At 38.0% G+C, this 20348-nt stretch overlaps 1 protein-coding gene across 4 annotated transcripts in view; it reads right to left on the minus strand.

The window, feature by feature from the left end:
• Nucleotides 1-20348, minus strand: part of LGR5 (leucine rich repeat containing G protein-coupled receptor 5) — an 88970-nt gene that overhangs the window by 60362 nt on the left and 8260 nt on the right. The gene's annotated exons all lie outside the window — the stretch shown is intronic.

Here is a 20348-nt window from a genome sequence, read left to right on the forward strand (position 1 = left end):
CTTTCCCTGATAGATTGAACACCCAAATTTCTGCAATAGTAAGTGCCAAGAAATATGCATAGCTTGATTCTTACAGAGATAATGTACTTAAAACCACTGTATTTCTCCATCAGGTCATTATTTTTTTCCTTAAGTAATCAAAATTCACCTTCATCATAAGATACCTTCACAAGGGCTAGTCTAAAACAGCCTTAATATACATAAATACCAGGTCATTAATCTTATACTGACATGACTCATACCTAGTCTTCACACATTTTGTTTGCTTGTAATTGATCAGCTGCCCTTCAGACAGGCAGAGTACCAAAATACCTGAGCTAGCTTTAAACAATTCAGGTCAAGGAGCAGGGCTGAGATGCATTAAGTCACCCTACCAAGGAGAAATCTTTGGTAGAGACATCTTATGTGTTGGCACGTGTTTTCCGGGTGGTTATACCAGCACAATCTTCAGGGAAAAGGGCTGCGCTCCCTCTAGTATATAAACGTTATCCCTTTAGATAAATTATTTTCCTTTACAATAACTGAAATTACTGGGATCAGAGCTGTACAATTTATACGCAGAGGTAAAATACTTCAGAACTATTTCTACTGAGATCAGTTGGGCTGTTCAGATGACAAACTAATATTTAGTAAGAGTGGGGGCAGCATACTCTGATCCAGAATAAATGATGCCTGCTTCCTTCTTTTATTCAGAGAGTTTACATAGTCCACTGTTCGGCAACCTCATTTTGAGGCCCGTGACCCATCACTTCTTGTGATTGTTATGATGATCAACAGAAAATCCCTTCAGGGCACGCAATTAACTGGTGCTTTTCAGCTAAATCTGCTGCACTGTCCCTGTTTCAGGCTTCAAGTATCAGTTTTGGATCTTCCTGGAGACAATACTGAACCATACCACAAAACATCAGTAGCCAAAACAAACCTTTACCAAATATAAACTGTTGCTGCCAACTCTATTGCACCTGTGTGCATATGTGAAATAAATGTGTCCCTTATCCTGCACGTCTGGTCTGCTTTTTTTGCACACAAAATGAACTTTCCAAGATGTCTTTCATTTAGCTATTCCAAATGCTATAAAAATGCTGGAAACAATCAGTTTTCCTATTATTTACATATCTTAAAACTTCTAATATAGCAAGTCAATGTCAGCACACATGGGTAAACACCTGGCTCCACTGATGCTGGTGGCAAAACTTCCAGTGACTCCCATGGGAGGAAGATATCATCCCAGGCCTACAAGTTCCTAATGCCAGGTTCTACCCAATAGCAGCACTTCACAGTTGTGGAAATTATGCAACAGCACGTTGGTTTGTCTGCAGTAGTGCATGCAGTACTGATGGGTTCACTGGGAAGATTTCTAGATATTATTTTCAGTCCTTTTATAATTTCCGAAATCTGTTGAGTTAAAGGCAGGATGTTGTTGGTTTGGGCCAGTAAGGAAAGGAAAGTGTGACATTTTCTGCTGTTACAGCCTCTCTTTGTTTCCTGTTTGGTTGTCATGCCTGCTTCAATGATTTGGGTACTTAATTTTCATTCCTGGTGTTTTTTCAAAGTGACAAGCTGATTCTGTTCATTTTTCCTTCCTCACCCTCTCTTTTCCATAGCTTTTGCTCAATTTTTCTTTCACATCAAGTTCTGTTTTCCAGTTAGCTCCATTAGGAAACCAGAACGATTACTAAGAATAACCTGCATTGTGATGGTTTAAGAGACTGAAATGTTAATGGTTAATAGCTCAAACAATCAGCCATTTGCAAAAGCAGTGAGTGCTTTGCTGATGATGTGCAAGGCAACAGCCCAGCTGCAGAGGGCATGAGCACCAGAGGACGACCATGACAAATCAATCTTCCTTTAGCAAGAAGCTGTGTTTTGGGCCAGATAAGGGAAGAGGCCAATAATAAGCAGATCCTGTGAGGTGGGATAGTGCTTTTTATCACGCCAATGTCCTCCCCTTTACTGGCTGAGTTGGAAAACTCCCCCATGGGGGAGATACTGGGACATTCACATGTAGGTCTGAAGGTATTCATCCCTTCTGATGGGGCATAATGGCTCAACTACGCTGACATCAAACACAACTCTCATGTCTTAGAAGGTGTCATAAACCAACAAAGACACTTGAAGCATCCCTAGACTCATTTCTGGGGCCTTCCACCAGAGGACTGCGCACGATCCACAGAGTTGCAACAGTCAGTGTAAAAGTCCACCTCAAGGGGAGGTACCTGGGCATTCCCACCAAGCCCAAGTGTATATTAACCCATTCAACTCTGTGCTTCGTGGGCTTCCCCCACCCCTGACGGATCAAGTCTGTGGTGGACATCTAAATTGCAACAATCAATTCTCATCGCTGTATCTGTGGGTGGTAATATTTTTCGCTCTTATCCTTTCTCTTTCTCTCTCTCTTTCTTCTCCTAACTTCTTTTCGAAATATATTTTAAGCCAGCCTAAAAAAATTCTAGTCAATGCCTTAGTAAGTGCCATGTTGTGTCTGAATAAGTTAAAGTTGGCTAAGTTTGCTAACTTAAAGTATGTGAAGTACCTTACTTTGTCTGAATATTGTTATAAAATTTGCCACGTACCTTATTCTACCTTAATGTTCTAAAGTTTGCAAGTAAAAGTTTGTTATTGAACCTCTTGAGAATTTTTTTTTTTCTCTCATGCACCATCCAGAGGGAATCAAATGACCTTCCCCTAAACCCACCAAGTGGACTGGGGCATGACAGATGGTTCTTTCTATGTGAACATGCACCAACATTTTGGAACTAGAAGCCTTAGATGATCTGGGAGATCTCTTGTAGGCTTCATTTGCTTTGCAATGAACAAGTAGCACAAATGAACGCCTCAGCATCCACCTCCCACATGACAGTGGCTGCTGATGACCGCCTGTCACGTTGCACAAGACAGTACCTGCCACATACCATTACTGCTGCACTCCTCGCCCAAATGGTGGCAAAATGGATGCCAGTATGAAAATGGTGCAGATAGAAATGAAATATAGGACAGGAATAAAGTTAAGGCACTCACTAAGCAGAAGTGAGTCTTCTGCTGAGAGGTGTTGTACTGTTTTCCACGCTCTGCAGAATCCAGTCAGCTTTGCCTTCCCTTCATGAGGAGTTTAGCTTTGGTGGGATGCACAGTGGTATTCTTCTTCACACCACACACTGGGTATAAAGAGCCTACTGCAGCCCACATCCTGGTTTTGTTCTCTCATCCCATGTGGGGAGTGGTGTGAAGATTAGAGGTAAAAGATGTCCCTCTCAGTCATGGTATTGGCATTTGGATCTCAACTTTCATGTGCTTGTGACAGACTGAAGAAGACACCACCACATCTTTCTCCATGCATAAATACTGTCGCTGTTAAAAGGACCACAGAGGGGGGTTTGTGCACATTCGTTCTGACTGAAAACCACAAATTTCTCGCGAACCTCATGAATAAAGCCCCAGTATATCCTTGCATAATCCACCAGAGATTCCAGAGACCCTTTCTCCAGAATTGCGCAGAGAGTTCTGCCACTTTTTCATTTGTACAATTTTACTAAGCTCTTCGGAATTTTCGTCTTGAATCCTGCAGACTCAGAACAGCAAGGACTTCAAGCCATCCTGATCTTAAATTAAAACCGCTTCAACAAAAGTGTGATTATCTAAGGGGTCTTTTTTTTCCTAACCAAATCTAATAATGAACATTTTTTAATAAAAGCATACAGTTTGAAAGTGAGTTTTTAAATAACGAAAAGAAACAGGTTTTAAAATGCCTGTGGAGAAAAGGACATTATTTAAAAAAATTAAGTTCAATGCTCAGTGACTTATCTTGTCACATGACAACATATGAGGTTACTTTTCTTTGAGAGACAGTGTTAGAGAAGGAAATGGTAGCATCAGTAACAGATGCAATAGGGCAGAGAGTCTTTCCTGGGCAGTATTTCAATTCAATAAAATTTTCAAACTTGTATTTTGCTATTTCCAGCTCCCATATTAAAAATCTATTAGCAGAAAGCCCATTGAAAAGCTGACCATGAGCACAAGAGACTTTTTCTGGAAACACTTCTATTCAGTTCTCATGCCTGAACAAAAGCAGATTGGCACCTTCAGTGATATACAAACGCCTTTGAAAGGGGCCTCCCCCCCCTTTCCCATAGCCACGCGTTTCAGAGCTCTATATGCTGAAGCAAGCCAGTGAAAGGTTTGAAGGGGTGGGGAGACCAAGGGCTTCCACCGAGATCCTTCAAAGTCCTCATCTTCTATAGTGGGAGGATTTCCCTCTAAATCCCTTTCAATAGCATATTGATGGCTTTGAAAGCTTAAATGGCATTTGTCAACCATCAGTAAATCTTGAAAACTGTTTCTGCAAATAGCCCAACTCCAAGTCTCAGATTTTCTCATTAATCTGTACGTAAGGCCACTGAAGACTTTTTCAGAGTCTAGATAATGCCTGGATTAAAAGGTCCATTCAGAAGGGAAAACTTTAGCATTCACCTTGTGTACATAGCCATTTCACCAGTGGTATTCATGGGTTGTTATTTCAACTCTGCATTTGTCCTGCAAACAAGACATTCTGCCACAAAGACTTGGTAGAGACATTCTTCAGTGAATTACTGAAACCTAGCCCTGCTATTTGTCATGGTTTGTTATTTTTATCAAGTGTAATCAGTTCAAATAGAAACCTGAGACTGACAACTTTACAATTATGTTACTATTTTAAGACTGGAAGGTATCTAATTCAACAATGAAACTGATTAAAGCACAACGTGATTTCTTTATCTAATGAAACAGTCTAAAATTTCACTTAATCAGATGTCAGAAGACTTTTTGTTTTATTTTGAAAGTACAGACAAGAAACTAATAAAAATCCTTATTCAGTATTTTAATTTTATGATATTTCGTAAAAACTTTCTATATTTATAAGGCGTAATAATTTATAACATGTTACATACTGCTTTGTGTTTGTCTTTTAGGACAACACTGTTTTAATTTACCTTTCTCCAAATAAAGCTAATGGACAGGCTCTAAACCCTCAAAACCTGTGCCCCTTACACACACAAACTTTTTTCTTACATCCCAAAGATGCCTTTATTCTCTGCTTTCTAATTTCTTTTTCTATTTTGTATCCAATAAGCTACACCAGGGCCAAGGGATGAGCTATTTTGATGGGCACAAGGCATTTACTATTATTGTTGTTGTTGTTGAAATGATCAGGTCAAAATATTTATGCGTCACAAAAAAGAAGAAAAACAGAACAAGTTCACACGCTGGAGACCAAGAAAATGTTTCAATATTAGAAAAAAAAAAATCAGACCCCTGTCAAAGTTCCTGTAATTCAGATCGATCTCATTGTTTGAACAAATCGACTTTTTCACCATATTGGACAATTTACTGTTAATGTCAAGAACACGCAATCTGGGGATTGAGGAAGTTTACTGGACACCCCTCCCAAGGACACACAAAGATTGTCCTTCCCTCCGATGCTGTTGAAAGTGAAAAGCTTAGTCAAGGATTTGTATATGTGAAATCACATCAACTATGGCTGAGGGCCACACCTGGCATCTGCTTCTTTTATTTGCTTTATTGTACACTTACATGTATGTCTCAAACACTAAGAGCCGGGTAGTCATGGTGCCAATCAAGGATTGTTGGAAAGAACATGCTGTGAGAAAGAACAGGATGTGGCTGGAGAAGAGGGCCGTACAGACAGGGCAGCACTTTTCTGGGATAAATGTCCTTGTTCTGGTTATCTGGAGATAAGTACAACATAGAACAGCGCAGGCACAGGAATGAGGTTGAGAAACAGGTAGGGACTGTCAACCAAAGGCTGATCCAGTCAGGGGGATCAAGACCACCAAAGAGCCCCAAAGCCCTCTGACTCACTTCCAGAAAGACCTAGAAGAACAAAGTGTGAGTGATAACTAATCTGCATGGAAAGTGACAAACCTAGCTCCAGGATGGGAAAACTTATCTACAAAAAGATAGCCCAAAAGATAAGCCTGGGCAGTGCCCTCAGGATCCTTGACACTCCACCAGCTGGACTGATGCTGGAGCTAGGACTGGACTCCCTCCCTCCCTCCCTCTTCTCTTCCTTCCTTTCTCTCCTTAATATCTTTCTCTTCTCTTTATCCCTTACTCAAAATCCACCACCATGTGGATTATACTGTAAGGGCCTAACTTACACCAATTTCCCTTCCAAACGTATAATTTACTAATAAAACTGTAAGTTTTTGTGGACTCTCTGTGTTTTGTTGTTCCTTCTCAGTGATGGGCATTTAGGAATACTGGGGTGCTTCCTTTCCCTCAGGGTGGGACATCACAACATGTCCCACATGTTTTTTGCTATCAATGGAAGAAACCTCATAATTTAAATGTGAAAACTCTCTGCAGTGTGAATATGGCATAAGAGATCATCCACACTCAGTCCAACTCACCGCAAAACTAATATGAAGCCTGTAACACAAGTTTAAACAGAAGGAGTTTTCTACTCCAAATCTCCCCCCTCATGCAGGTTGCTAGGTTTATAGTATTGCAATTCTCTGTGAGTCTTTAAGATTTCTAGGGGAACTATGCCACGGCTTTTAAAAAAAACTAAACTGCCAGATTTTTTTAGCTGTGGGTCATCATTTCTTGGAGATTACTTGCCTGGCTCCCAACCAACACTATCCACACAGTAGAGGATGCACTTCCTTTAGAGGCCATATCATATGTATCCCATGGAGACATGTCAGATAGCCTGGAGTATCTTAAATGGCATAAGGCAGATATGGGTGAGCATTGAAATGAAGCTCCAGATGCATTAGAGAATGGAGACTCAACTTAGTTTGGTAAACACAGGCATCCAGAGTTTTTGAAATGTTACCTGATGCATCCACATCGGCCTGGCAAATAGGACATTATGACCTATGACATGACTCGTCGCCCTGTGAAGGAACAACTCAAGGCCCGCTACAACACCCTCAGGTAAAGTGAGTGCACCTTTGCTTAGTCAATCGCACTGACCTCTGAGACAGTGATCTGGCTCCTAACACTCTGAAGTTAGCGGTCTGCATGCGGAACAAGCTCCTGGGTTCCTAATGTAGTCAAAGGTAGAAAGATTTATCTCATCTTCAGATAAGCGACTTTTTTCTGGTCAATGCTCTCCAACAGCTGGGACTATACTATGAGAATGAGGCACTGCCTACTCTAGACAGCTGCATTTTAGATCAGCATGTGAATCTGGAGCTGAATTCCACTTTGACTCCAGGAGCAACTAAATTAAAAGATAAAATGTATGCACCATATTCATGCTAGTGGTGATGCAAGGATGAAGAAATCTTCTTCCTTGATTCCTTATCTGCACCGGTGCAAGTTTTCTGACATCAGAAGCATATTGTAATGCCTTGTTGGTTATTCAAGCTTTTCTTTGGATGAGATAAACTAATTTTCTTTACGTGGAAAAGTGTGAAGTTGTCTTTGCTTTCATCAGTAAATGTTAAGACTTTTGACTTCGTTGCTGGGCTTTCTTTTATAAAAATATAAATAGGCAGATCTTCCTAGAAATACAGAAAACTTAGTAAGGAGGATTTAATAAAAATTAGTAAAATCCTATGAAAAGTGAATACAATTTAGGCTGTAACAACACTTAAAGACTTTTGAAATCTCAGTATGGGTTTCCTGAAAGTAGAGCTTAGCAGGACCAGTTTCACATGGGTTGCAATCTTGTAGTCGGACTCCTCTAGGTTCAACAAAGTGGAGTAGGTTTCTCCCCCATGCAGTTTCTTAGGTGTCTCCAGACAAATACCATCCTTTTTGGTAAGGTTAGTGTTCAGGTAAGGTCAGGCTCAGTACTTTGCTGATAGTTTCCATATGACTCAGAACAAGGGCAGAGCTTACATATATCTTCCTAAAAAACTCTACACAGATGTGACTTCATATGTGTATTGAATTCTTTGGACCTAGAAATGAGTGAAGTATTTCTTGTAACACTATTTTTCTGCACCATTTTGAGAATGGTGTATTTCCATATTACCACAAGAATGTTATGTCAAAACCTCTCAGCCTTGTAAGGAACAGAATGCTATGGAAGAAGGACAACATTCATAATCAGGGTCAGCGTTTTCCTCCTGTAAGAGTTACAGATCATCCAATTTCCTCATGGTTTTCATTTGGAAAAACTCTAAGGATTAGGAAACTAATTTCTGTGCAACTCAAAGAGAAGCACGAAAGCAATTCCCTGTCCTTCTGCAGGTTTGTGAGTAACAGCTGTAGGAATCTACACTCTAGCTCACATTCTATGGAAAATGTGATGTAATACAAAGGTCTGAGACAGAATTGCTACGTCTTCTCTTGAGAGATCTAGGGGAGCAACTTCTGCCCACCTATACCAAAGAAGGCTGTATATTGGCAGAGGGTGGGGGGAGAACTTTCTGGGCTGAAGGAATTATGTACTTGCTGGCTTTGCCCTCCTGCACTTTTTGTACAGCCATATTCAATTATGCAATACTTTTCAAAGCACAGCATAAGGAAAAAGTAAACTACTAAGTAGGAGTTAAGGAGACTGTAGAGTGGTAAACAAATTAATTTTGCTGTGGTACTAAGCAATGCAATAAGGAAATGAAAAAAATATAGGTCTGAATCTCAAATCAATGCTTTATCTATGAGGTTGTGCTACCTCCATAAGAAAAATGAATAAATATTCCCAGGCTAAACAAAACTCTGTGCAGTATTTCAACGATTGCTTCTACTTTGTTTTATAATTCTTACATCAATTTTTATTTCTGTGACTCTGTTCTCACATCCAAAGCAACATAGCTTTTGCAGCTGACATCAAATGGGTTGGAAAACAAACACTGCAGATGATCACAAAGCCAACATATTTTAGAGTGTAGAAAGACAACTCAAAAATTTGTTATATACTTGAGTTTAAGACCACTATCATACAGGAACATAGGTTTTTTTCCCCTCCAAACACTATTCAAGGCATATTGCTGGCAGGGGAAATTAATTTTCCAAACTCCGTCTTTGAAGGATATTATTTTTTTAATAGGAGCGTCTTTGAGATAGAACACATGCCCCTGTTTCTCTATCCACGCCATAAAATGTTTTTCTCATTCATCACAAATACGTGCTTTTTTTTTTCCTATGAAAGGTTTTATAGAGCCTGCCTCTGTATTTTAGCTGTTCCTGACAGCTGACGGCTGTGGACTGCAATACAACTGTAACATAAATGATAAACAGAGTCCTTAAGCTTATCTGATGTCTTAAATATAACTTTCAAAGTACAAAGAGTTAAGTGGACAGAATTATTAAACAAGCTGTCTGTAAGTGCCTGCTGAACTACTCAATTCATATAAAGATGGGGAAACCTAGGGGAAGACAGGTATTAAAAATAAGGTATTCTGCAGCCTATGGAGTTCGGTAAGATTATCTGAATGAGTACTGCTTGCCTGGGTAAAGATGGCGTTCTGTGTGCTGGCATTCCATTATGTCTGCATATTAAGCATTTTACTGTGAAACTTAGTATCTTTCAAGACATCTTGATTTATACTTAAACAGAATGGCCAATGCCAAGGAGGAGTAACAGGTACCAGAAAACTTAGCCGAGGCATATTACACCATAGCATGTGTGTCAGGCTAACAGTCACACTTCAGGCCCACAGAACCACACAGTTCTTACCTAATAGAATCAGAAGACTGGGATATCCAGTAATTTGGCTTTGGCTACGGCTATAGAGTTTTTGATTTCCCTATGTGGCCTTAGAAACCCTCATCTTGAAGCCTTATGGAAGCAGCAGATCCAAACTTTATTTAACCACTGAATTATTCTAATGCAATTATGGAAAAAGATATTAAAATGCCTTGGGAAATCAAACAGCATCCTTACAGAATGTCAGACATACTGTTTACATGGAATATGTTTTTTCCACAAAAGAGAGCAGAAGCTAAATATACTAAAACTCAAGTGAAATTAATCTTCAGAAACATTTAGCTGCGTAACATTGTAGATCACAGAGCACAAAGATATCCTAGCCCAAAAAAGCATCTTAATCAGGCCCTCTCTCCTATGGCACCATCCTATTTTCAATTAACAACGCTTTCAGATGAGCCGAAAAGGGGTACTTTGCTCCCACCATTACAATTTCTGCTATTCTTTTCTTTACCCTTTTCAAAAGCATGAAAGCATTGGATTGCTAATTACTTTTATCCAGCCTATAGGAAAATTAGTTTATCTTCCTGATCAAAGCAAATTAGGCAGATCATGGCTGATTAGAATGCAACAGTAAAATCTCCATACTTTCTATTCCACCCCCTTTTCTCTCAGAAATGGGGCCTGTGTCAAATATGTAGGTATTTCCCACGGCCAGTCTGGACTCGGTTTCCAACGGGCTCTGGGGCTGGGACAATGGTTCTTACACAGACACTGAAGTTCTTTAGTTCAGTCATTATGCAAGGAAAGAACTGGTAACCCCTTAGGTAGCATTTGATGACACATCTAGATTTACATATTTCCCTAATTGCATTTTTTTGAGTGTGAGTGAGATTTATCTGACCAGAGTTAAATGCCTCCTTTATTCTACTACCCAAAATACAAACCTATGCACTCCAGGCAGAGTTGCACTTGGTTTTGATCCCAGCATTAAAACACTGGTTTTCACTACAGTGGGAGAAAGCAATGTCTACCTTTATTTCTCAGGGCACAATCTAAAGAAGGCTTGACTAGTTGCTTCCAAGGTGGCTGCTGCATTACATTGCAAAACTGAATACCACTACTCCTTCTAAGTAACTGCATTTTCTGTCACTCTAGTATTTTACCCTTCACTTTTTACCCTTCATAACTCATTTGCCTTCAATTTGTGTTCTATGGCTTTAATACATGAAAGCCAAGCTATACTGCTACTTTATTTATAACCAATTACTATAAATTAACAGTAAATCTCACATTTAGCTCCATTTAAACATCACTATGCAGCTGCCCATTTGAAAATAAAATGGTTGCCTTCTTTCACTTCAGTGGGCACAATACAAAACATCCATTGAACTTTTCCTTTATTGCAGCTGCCAATGCCCAGCTGACTTTTAACAAACCAACCAAGCGGAATAACAATGCAGCTGCAACATTTTATGGTATTTCTGTTAGTTCTCTTTTGAGACTGAAGGTGTTAATTAGGAATCAAAGAATACAACCCTGCCAGCTTTCTTTCACAAACTATACTCTGGCTACTGCAGTTTCCAGAAGGAAAATAAATCTAATAAAGGGACAAAAATGTTGTTTGTCACACCAGTAACGTGTATTTAAGATCCTTTGATCACAAGCTTTTCATGTAGTCTTGTCAGACAGGCTGAAAATATTTTTTCCTCTCTTTTCTCCTTTCTTTAGGCTTTTCTGAATACTGATTCTAACGTTGTCTGAAAAGGTGAAAAACCCGATAGTAACTGGAATGCTTTACAGGTTAAAATGGCTTTGCTGAGCAAGCCAGCTTTAAATCAAATCAAATAATAATTGCTCGCTTTTTTGATTCAAGCGTAAGTTATTTTGAAATACAAATGATTTGTTCCTGTTACGCAGAGTTTACTAATTCTGTATATAATTTAATACTTCAAGTGTTTAAATTTATGCAGCTGTTTTAGTATCAGTAGATCAATTGCTTTTTGGAATCTCATTTTAAACCACAAAAATGACGTTTTACAGGATGTTGCAAAATATCTGTAACATACATATTTTCACATGTGTACCATGCAATATATATATAATATTTTATTTACACTTATTAACCATAATCATGTAAGATATATTCAAAGGTAACAGCGTAAGTCACTACCTTTAATCTTTAGTCAAGTTAAAACCTTAAAATAGGTTTATAAAGGTAACACAACTGAGAATTAGTCAAGCTTGCTAGCTTACCCAGCAAGAGCTTTCACTGTTAATTGCACAAATCATGGTAAATTCCATTAATCCTGCCAGGGAATGGCAGAAAGAAGATCTGGTTGTTGATTTAATGATAATGAATTGAGCAGACTCTTAAGGCTACCTGCAGAGTTTGCTAAACTGTAAAACAAATAAAGTCAATTTTAATAAACCCTTTTAATAAGAAGTATATGTAAGTTTTCTTTGCCTTAAATACTATGTTAGAGAAGCAAGGGTCTAAAATACAACTCTACTGACCTTGTTATACATTTAATATAGTTCCTTATAATGTCAAATATATATAGAAGGTGATTATAAAACATATCTGAGAGTTTCTATATTTGATAACGGAGAAATACAGAACAGCCTTCAAAATGCTAAAATACAGATCTTAGCAACAAAAAAAAGTTCTGATGAGTGTTGCCATGCTGTATGTCTCACGTAAAGCGCAGTCTCTGGCTATTCTAAGAAACACACATGAGATGATTCAGTTTTAAAGGTACATTTTCTTTTGTGCCCCAAATGTACCATTTCTTACATTCCTGAATTTTAGAAAAGTGAAACATCAAATTGGAAAATTGTTTTAGGTATCTTAGAAACAAAATGTGAACATGTCTACTTTTTTTTTGTAAAATGATAATATGAGCTGATAACCTATTAATCGTGACTGCTTTATTTTTATCTGTTTTACTCACTGAACATTAGTTGTGGATGCAGAATTGGGTTTGATTTTCAAAGCACAGAATGGCAGCTGGGAGACAGAAGAGAATATTTCCTTTCTGCATATGAAATAAGGTAAACCCAGCAAATATATTTGAAATTGGCAGCTGCAATCACTTCTTACAGTGCTTTGGTCTGTTATTGTATCATAATAGTGCCACAGTATCTAAAAGGAATGAAGTTATTTTTGTATAAAGATGTCGATTATATATAAACAAGCCATACTGCTCTCCATAAGGTTAATAATCATCATTAGAGTAATGTTGTTAATAATTTGTTTAAGTTCTGCTCTGGATGATATATTTCATAGCTATTTTAGAGCAAGGTGGTACTTCCAACTGTAAGCTCATATCTGATGAATCTTCTTTCACTTTCTTAAATGTGGTCTTGTGTAGTCTATAGGCTAAGGATATATATATCTGGGGTGAAGTTTGCCATTAGGCAGACAAAACATTTTACCTGTGGGTAATTCAATATGGAGTGAAAAGAATTTTTTTTTCTAATTTTGGAAAAGTTTTTTACTCAGTCATTATTTTGAAATTATGTGTATATATACATATATATGAAATTCTGTGTATATACTTCATATTTATTAGACTCACAAATTCAAGAACTGCAACTTATAGAGCTATGTCTGGGTAAAAAATTTTCTCTCAGTTGATTACTAAATTGAACTACTGTAAATGCACTCAAATTCTCAAAGAATGTATAGCTGCTCAGTTTCGCTGAATCCTAGATTCATCTGGAATACCTGAAAGAAATTATAATGTGTCTATCATAAGCACTTTCAATGGAATTTTTACGAAATATTGTTTATCAACCATAGCAAATTAATCAAAGCAAAAGATTTTTGCTTATGAGCATATGACTACAACTAAATCAAAGATAAAAAACCCCATCCCTTTGGTTTTCTGTAGGGTTTATTTTTACCTAGGAATCTGCAGTGGTGCAAGAGCACTTGAAAAGTTTTCCACTCCTTTCATTTGCTCACTGAGCTCCCGATCAGTTGTCCCTGTCCCTTCAGCTGTGCTAGTTTGGCTGTTTCTGTGACTACATTCTAAAACAAAGCAGTGAATCTATATACATACTTTTCAACCAGAAATGTGTTTCTTTTTAAACAACCAGTTGAGTCAGCACAGCTGAAAGAGACTGAGCCTAGAACAGGAGGGTGGGAACAATTGGCTCCAAGGGGAGGAAGACCAATATGAACATCTAAAACTGCTTGTTTGAGAGTGACTCTTAATATGGAAGCACATTTTTTCTGAGTTTCCTATTCTAATTCCAGTCTTCCAGAAAACTTTGAGCACTATCTTCTTCCAATTCTGTGAATTCAGAAACTTAACTGGCAAAGACAAGCCGCTCCTACACAGGGAATTCTGCTAGAGAAAGCAAGTTATTTTCCCAGTGCCCTGCCCTGCTAAGCTCAATCGTCAACTGTGCTTGAGCCAAAACTACCAGGAGTCAGCACAGATGCTGACACGTTGGAAGTTCACTTTTGGTGGTCTACTTTTCCTAAATTGTTTTTTCTCATAGATCTAGCAAGTCCTAAATCTGCATCCTTTCACAACTTGGGAGAAAAAGCTCATTTTGGTTTCTTATTCTTTTGTATGATGAAATTCTGTGCTTACGGAACCAGAAGTGGAAGCATATAGATAAAACATACCAGAAAATAAAGCATATAAATCAAGCTTTTCCTGCCCTCCTTCTCATCTTTTTCACTAAACCACTAATGTTGTAAAGATTTCATGGCATACTCTCAAGTACAATCTCAGGACCGAACCCTACGTGTCCACTGCAACTTCATCCTGTTATCCTTTCAGGTACAATAATTACAGAAAGAATGGCTCTCAAAGGTGGCTTCTGCAATGGTGGCACTGATTTTTTATTACTCCATAATTTTTTTCATTTTGGTAAGTAAATAATTAAAAAAAAAAAGAAAGAAATTGTGTTCACTGAACATTTCCCATTTAAGAACTCTAATTTAAAGGAATTGAAAAAAAACTTACCATAAGAGCATACAACAAAAATTAATCTAAAAATAAATATTATAAGAATCAAATTTGCCAGAACCTCTTTCCCAGCCTGTATACAGGCACACACTATGTCTGTATGTATTGTACCAACTGCAACTTAGAAAGGAAGTAGTCTTCATCTTATTAGTTAACGTCTTAAAAAGTGAGGTGTGTAATTCAGATTCAATAGCTAGAAAAAACTTATGGAAAACCTCTTCCTAGATCTGGAATAGTAATCTGAGAAGCTTGAAAAAGCTTTGTTTTCCTGTGTAAGGCACTAAAGACGATAAAGACAGAAGCCTTAAAAGCTGTATAGGCACTTAGCATTGTAGATGGCAAACACAGACATACTAGGAAGGACCAGGCACTGAGTGGATGATACGGAAGTAATAGTCTCCACAGCTGACTGCATGATGTCATCCCTGTAACAGCACAATCTGTCTTTCCTTCCAAACACAAAACAGCTAGATCTGCAGATACTGAGAAAAAACACACTAATTTCTAGATCTTAACATATTTTACACTTAAAAGGCAGGACTTCATGAGTGTATGAGGTACTGCACTATACAGAAGCAATGCAGCTGAAATCACTAGCCAGAAGATGCACACATTTGCATTAGCCTGCATTTTTTTTTATGTCTCCAGAAAACATAACATGTATAATAAATCCAATCATTTACTGGAGAGCTTTACTTAGAACTAGCAAAACTTGTAGTTTTATTGTCATGTCTTTGGCATGTGAAAGTTTAAAAACATAGATATGTATTTTTTTTAAGATCCAAGAAAAGCTAATGAATTACTGAGGCAGTGGTGTATAGCAACCTCCTCAGAAGCCAGACGAAGACATTTTACATTCTATGCTTGAAAGTTCTCACTAGTTGAACAGTACCCAAGATATATGTGAGCTGACTGCTTTTCTAGGAAGCAGCTGTAGGCCTTTTCTACTTTCTTTCTGTGCTGTGTTGATGTCTTAAGTAACCTACAGAGGAAAACATTTTAAAATGGCAAAAGATACCTCTAGACACCCCTGCCCCTGAATTTTAGGAGCAGCATAAACTCTACTACAATATCCTTTACTGAATTTTTCTTACTTAGTAAGTAGTGCAGTCAACTGCATCACAAACTTTGTGAAATACCGAAAGAGTAGCATGAGGGACAGAACTGGTATTCAAACTGCTAATCACTCTTTTCGTTTTAGTATCACTCAGACTTACGTATCTACTTACACCCTGACATCTCAAACTTGTTTCTCTTATTTATTTATTAATGGAAAACTGCTGGTCTGTTTCATGTCATATGTCTGAAGATATTATTCCATGGTCCAATGTGCACTTTCCTTTATCCAGTTTGAATTTTTATCCCTCAATACTGAGTATCATGACAACGCTCAAGATATTATGTTAATGCAATCTATTCTCCAAGTGCACGAAAATAATTTTTACCTTATTTATAATCTTCTGCCCTCAATAAATCTAACCATCATCTTGCCTACAAAATATTTAATTACATATTTTTACTAAATCTGGCAGTCAGAGACAACCCCATGAACAAGACTATTATGAAAAAGAAATAAATAAAACCAATATTGATAGGAAATAAATCTCTTGATTTTACATGAGCTGCATTATCTATTCTGGTGGATGATGATATAAAAAGAAAATAAATATCTTGAATATTGTTGGGGTTTTTTCTCTAGATTTAAACCCCTGTGCCCTGAAATCAATATTTGTTCACATTTCTTTTTTTATACTTGCCCAGACATAGAAAAATATTCAAAATCTGTCTTTATTTAACTAGAACTGAAAACATACATATTACATCATACTTGAGAATTATATGAAGCAGCACTGTAGAATCATCATACGATGCAACTTCAAAGCCTCTATCTTGTAATGTAACTACTGAGAAATTCTGCCTCATATTTTACCTTCATCAATAATTGTGCCATAGTGTATAAGGAAAAATTGACAGCATGGAGGAATACTAAGGTTAATGTCTAAACCTTCCAATAAATGTTAAACTACCAAATCTTTAAATTGCTAGAATTATTTCTGATACAACACCATTTTACAGATAGAGAACAAACAGTAGGCTTATTTCATGGCTGATTTTGTTTTGCTGTTATAGCAAGACATGTATTTCGTTTATCTTTAATACTAGTAGTGTTACTACTGATTGAAAGAACATAATGCTTTGGCACTAAGGTATGGATTTTTTCCCCTTATGTCCTTCTATTATAATTCTCCTGTGGCTGGGACATCCAACCATATACCAAAATCATATTATTAAATGATGATACACAGATTTCTTATTTTAATTTGGCCATTATTGAACAACCACCTTAATACTGCTCTATAAAAGCTGTGAACACAACTTAACGGAAGCTCTCCATGCTAAGATAATCAAAACCACTAATGAATGTCACTAACTGTGACATACCAGGAGCTCAATTCACATCATTAAAAGTAGTTTCAGTTCTAGCTTCATTGGGAACCAAACTGGCTCATAATTAGTTTTCACAAAACCTTATCAGAAGAGATTAAACTAGCAGCACGTTGAGAGCATGCAGCACTTCCTTATATACTTCCCACACAGAGATATGACACTGCAAATAATAACATCCAGTGAATCTGGACATTAGAAATTCCTTGTGAAATCTGATGCTCTTATAGCACTACTCTGCATTACTACAAGAGGCTGTATTCATGATTTATGATAAATGTAGAAAACAGACCACATCTGGCTTCATGTTTATGGGATTCTTCACAGATGGACCAGGGACAGCCACTGAAGGCAGAACAACTGAGGCAACCGATACATACAGAAATGTGATTTTGATAACTGTATTTGTATGATGGTTCTTTCTGTCTATGATAAATGGAATGAATGTATCACAGCACTCCAAAAAAAAAAGTGTCTCTCTTTTCAATGAATGCTATCAACAGCAAGCACAAAAAGACTGAAAACAAAAAAAAACATTCCCTCCTTCCTCAAACTACTGGAAAATCTGTACACAACACAACACAACTCATCTACCAGTCTATATCGTGATGTAATCATGGCAATAATGATGATCACTTGGCTGTATGTCTAAAATTAAAAAAAAAAAACAAACCTGACTTTTATTTATTGCAGAAGGACAGACACTATGGATGGTAATGACATAATAGAAGTTTTTCTGCCAAGTTGGCACGTTAAAACTGAAGCAAGTGCTTAATTTTAATTATATTAATGCTTTTCCAAAATGTCCACATTTTTCAAATTCGGTTTATTTTACCAGTACCAATTCCACAAAATTAAGTTAGTTCCATTAGCATAAGCAGAGCAGAAACTACGTGAAGTCTTCCTTGGCATAAATCTATTGATTTACACACAGGGAATGACACGCAGAGATGGACCTGTGTCGTGTGTGGGTGTCTTAGGTTGCTCGAAGAATTACCGGCAAAACCATCAGCAAAAGCAGGTTAAATGTTAAAGTGCAACAAAGCTCATTGGGAAAGTTCACTCTACTACTTAATAGATGGTTTAAGCACACAAGAGAAAAACTGCACTGAAATCTAAAATCAACCAAAAACTATCTCCATGGAGGTTGGGGATGAAAAAAGGATAAGGATAAAAATGAATAAAGGAGGCCCTTCTGCTTAATCACAAGGTTTAGAGTGGACTCACTTGCCAAATTTAGCCCTAGACCTGACCAACAGTTTAGGCCTAAAGATTTTAACCACACTTAAACTTACAGCATTTAATCAACAGCCTGATTTAAACAATTTAAACAAAAGATTCTACAGAATTTGCTATAAGCACAATAGTAACTCATTTATAGAGCAACCTTACAGATCTCAACTACTTAAGAATCTAAGAGAGAAACATCCACAGTACATTTGCTATAGCATATTCATACTCGCACATGCAAACACCTAAAGGAGTATGTACAAGGTACATACCTGTGAAAAATTCCCCTCTAATTCAGTGAGTACTCACATCGAATGTTTTTGCATCTTCTCTATGGGCAAAGGCTTGAGTCTCAAGGAGTGGGGGCATTGACCCAGGCTCCATTGGTGGTGTTTGGCAGCGATCCTCCACGTACAGCAAACCTGAGAGTTCTCTGGCTCTGAGAGGCGTCCCACTCAGGGGGACATTGCTGGCTGCAGCCCCCTGTGGTCCAGGAGAGCTCCAAGGGTCTCACTTAGGACAGCTGTTTATGGGGTTGCAAGAGAGTTGGCTTTAGTCACAGTAACTTTCCATCCTGGCCACAATTTGGGTTGGTAATGTTCTTTGAAAGTTTGACAACAAAAATGTTGTTCCACTTGCGTTGTTATTCAAGCAAGAAAAGTAAGTTTCCAAAGCTGTTCATTAAAGAACTGAAGTTTGTTAGACAGAACTAGTTCCTGGGAGCAGACAGAGTTTCCGGTTAGCTCAAGAGGAGCTAGTCCAGGTGCTGTTTGTCAAGACTGAGGGGGGCTAACGAGCATTTCTGAGATGATAGTGCAGCCCAAGGAATGGGGGATGCACCACCACAATCTGGCACTGGTTCTTTTTCTGCCATTCCCTGTAATGATTTATCTTCTATTTCCATCCAAATAACCTATGAAATGAAAACTTCTACAATATGCTTCCACATATATCTGTTTCAACACAATGTTTTTTTCTATTCTAGATGAAAGGTTTTCCCCTTATAAATATTTAGTAAGTATTTGTTTTATTCCAAAAACATGTACTTCAAGATTTCAAGAATGTGTTCAGCTATGTTCTGTACTGCCTCTGGCCTTCGGGCAGCTAGGATGTTCCAAGGTGCTTGCCCTGGTCTTTCTTCTCACATCTTCTGTCTTGGCCAAAAGGAAGTAAAGTTCTGGCACTTGGCAGTTCACATTACTCTACATACGTATAGGAAACAGGTACAAGGCAGCATAAAGCCTCTATATGCTGAGGAATGTACAGTCTTCCCAGATGCCATTCTCTGATCAAGAGCTGTCACATTGTCCCTTTTCCGTTCTAAGTCTAAATAACACCACGTGAACCCCTTTTCCTGCTACCAATTACTCTTCCACAGTGCCTCACACTCAACTTCTAAAAACACTTAATGGTAGTACTGCACACTATTACTCTTCACCCCATCATAACTTCATACTCAGATGTTATCTCCATGAGAGCCAGTTACTCACAAAGGTTTCTCATAATAACTATACCCTACAAAGTCTTATTGCAGACACATGGCACAAATGTGAACTGTGATCTGCATTACTGCCACTTCTCCTGAGGGTTTAAAATGTTTAAAATTGGTTGATCTGCCTGATAAGAGCCACATTTCACTACTCTATGGCACTGTCACAGGCAGATTCCCAAACTACCTGCCATCTCTTCTCAATGGGCTTTTTGCTTCTCTGTTATCTTCCTGTAACTGTGTGTTCCTGTTGCAGTTTACAGTCAATATAGTGAGGCTTTATGCAGGGACGCTCTAGGACTGGAATGTACTCCCTGAGACCTTTGTCAAGTCATAAGGCTGAACCTACACCTCTTTTGGCCTGCTTCCAAATCCTTGTCTTTGCACAACCGTAGCACAAGTGCAGGTAATACTTCCATATTGCACCAAGCATATGGACCTGTATTTTCTCATCAGCAGGTCAGATATTGCTCTCAAATGCCTGCATAGACTTCACTTGTTCTAGTGAGTAAGAATCTTATATATCACAGAGGTTCAGCTCAAATAGACAGTCATGAGCAAATTGGAAAGGCAGACATATATCCTTACAAAGAGA

The sequence above is a fragment of the Pipra filicauda genome, unplaced genomic scaffold (genome assembly GCF_003945595.2).
Source record: "Pipra filicauda isolate LSUMZ 115617 unplaced genomic scaffold, ASM394559v2 scaffold93_size3172892_pilon, whole genome shotgun sequence".
NCBI lineage: Eukaryota > Metazoa > Chordata > Aves > Passeriformes > Pipridae > Pipra > Pipra filicauda.